General features: G+C 41.2%; 1 long non-coding RNA gene across 1 annotated transcript; it reads left to right on the top strand.

Moving 5' to 3' along the window:
• The first annotated feature begins 291 nt into the window (after positions 1-291).
• On the top strand, positions 292-706 carry LOC117554184. The gene is made up of 2 exons (XR_004570238.1): positions 292-452; positions 557-706. It is a non-coding gene; the product is annotated as an uncharacterized LOC117554184 (long non-coding RNA).
• The last annotated feature ends 1,530 nt before the right edge of the window (positions 707-2,236 follow it).

The raw sequence follows: 2,236 nt of genomic DNA, 5'->3' as shown, positions 1-2,236 counted from the left end.
TTTACAATAAGAAATGTGGATTTGAACGTACATGTACTGCATATACACACTACACTCTGCACTTGCAACGGTGAGATGTGATGTCTGTATTATATTTCTCTGCCAATACTGTTATGCAGGGACCAAATAAAAAAGAACTCTAAGCTGTATGTGCCATTTCTTTTTAAAGTAACATCCACCAATTTACACATTTAAAATTAACACATGTACAGTATGACTAATAAAGGTGTGACATGTGAGAAAGCTCTTACTGTGAGGAATTGCAGTATCTCCTTCTCCTTTTTTCTGTTTGTCTGTCTTCCTGGCTGGGCGTGGTTGACCTACTTTCCGTTTTCCGCCAACTCACCTCCGCTCCTGTTTCTCATCATCACTGATTACCACCACTCACCTGCTGCTGCTTAAAACTCCGGTTCGATCATCAGACTTCGCCAGTTCTTCGTATACTCACAGTGGTAAACTCCAGTTCCGGCTTACTAGATTTTCTAGTTCTTTTGTATACTCTTCCTGTTGGATTTTTTCGTATGCTAATCCTGTTCTGTTTTTTTGCCTGTTCCAGAAACTCCACATTCCATTCCGTCCTGCCTGCCACGTCCAGCCCAACCTCCGTCTCAGCCCTGCTCCACGTTCTCCCCACTCTGTTCAGAGTTTGCTTTGTCCCCTGCCTGGTTTTTGTGGACTTATTAAATCCAGTCTTTTTGACACTTCACCTAAGTCTCCGTCCCAGTGTTCTTGCATAGCGGGTTCAAGTTTTGTGTCTCTTTACGAGGAGCCTAACACTTACAATGCAAATATAAAGCAATCAACACAAGATAATGTTTTTTTCAGAAACCTGAGTCTGATTTGTTTTTCAGAGCTTTAATTCCCATGTGTTGGTAATCGACACAAAGTCTGATTAGATAAATACATGATCCTGGTCTTGTTCCTTATCATGCTCCGTCAAACATCCTTGCTCTTCAAATGCTTCTTCTCTCTCTCTCGCGCGCTTCTCTCTTTCACATTCATTTCATTTCAAACCTTTATTTATCCAGGTGTATCCCATTTAGATCATTGATCTCTTTTTCAAGGGAGACCTGCTCAAGTAGGTTGCACATGAAACATAAAAACATAAACAAAACAACAAAAAGTCCTTAATACAGCATCATTACAGGGTTTACAATTTACAATAACTATCCACATGAGCAGACACCAACAGCTTCCGATTGAGTAGCATCCAACCGAGCTTTAAAAACATTTAGTGGCACCAGATTGCTCACTTTCCATTTCAATTGCAGACTATTCCAAGACAGAGGAGCTGCGCATCTAAAAGCTATCTTCCCTAAGACAGTCCTAGCAGTTAGCACATTTAATAAAACTACAGCATTCGATCTCAGGCAGTAGCCACTTACAATTCGCCGTGAGATCAGGGAGCAGATGTAGGATGGAAGTGTCCCTAACATGGCTTTATATATAAAAATGTACCAGTGACTGAGCCTCCGTACAGTTAGTGAAAGCAAACCAGCCCTTGCATACAGGGTACAGTGATGGGTTAATGCTTTACAGTTTGTCACAAATCTCAGTGCGCTGTGATACGCGGCATCTAACTTGACCAGGCAATTGGCAGGTGCATTCATATACATCAAATCACCATAGTCCAGCACAGGTAAAAAGGTCACAGTGACTAGCCTTTTCCTGGCCTCAAGCGAGAAACAGGACTTGTTCCTGTAGAAGAAACCTAGCCTAACCCTCAGCTTTTTAAGCAGGTTATTGACATGAAGTTTAAAAGTGAGACAATCATCAAGCCAGATACCAAGGTATTTGTAACAGGTAACCACTTCAATTTTTATTCCTTGCGTAGTTACAATATCTACAACAGGCTCTGGTGTCTTTTTAGCTTTTGAAAAGAGCATTACCTTGGTTTTATCAACATTTAAAAGAAGCTTTAGTTCAGAGAGCTGAGTCTGAATAATGTTAAAAACTGCTTGTAATTCAACAACAGCCTCCTTAATGGAGGGACCTGCACAGTACATCACGGTATCGTCCGCATACAAATGTAAGGTTGCTCCATCAACATTTTCACCTAAACTATTGATGTAGATGGAGAAGAAAAGTGGACCTAAAACAGAACCTTGAGGAACACCATTGTTTACCACTTTACCACCATGTTTAACCACTCAGAAGACAGCCCATCAAAATGAACACATTGGGACCTTTCAGAGAGGTAGTTCACAAACCACCCCACTGCATGGCTGGATATGCC

This window comes from Gymnodraco acuticeps, unplaced genomic scaffold (genome assembly GCF_902827175.1).
Source record: "Gymnodraco acuticeps unplaced genomic scaffold, fGymAcu1.1, whole genome shotgun sequence".
In the NCBI taxonomy this organism is placed as follows: domain Eukaryota; kingdom Metazoa; phylum Chordata; class Actinopteri; order Perciformes; family Bathydraconidae; genus Gymnodraco; species Gymnodraco acuticeps.
Note: the sequence above shows the minus strand (reverse complement) of the source record. Positions and strands in the feature narration are given on the sequence as shown.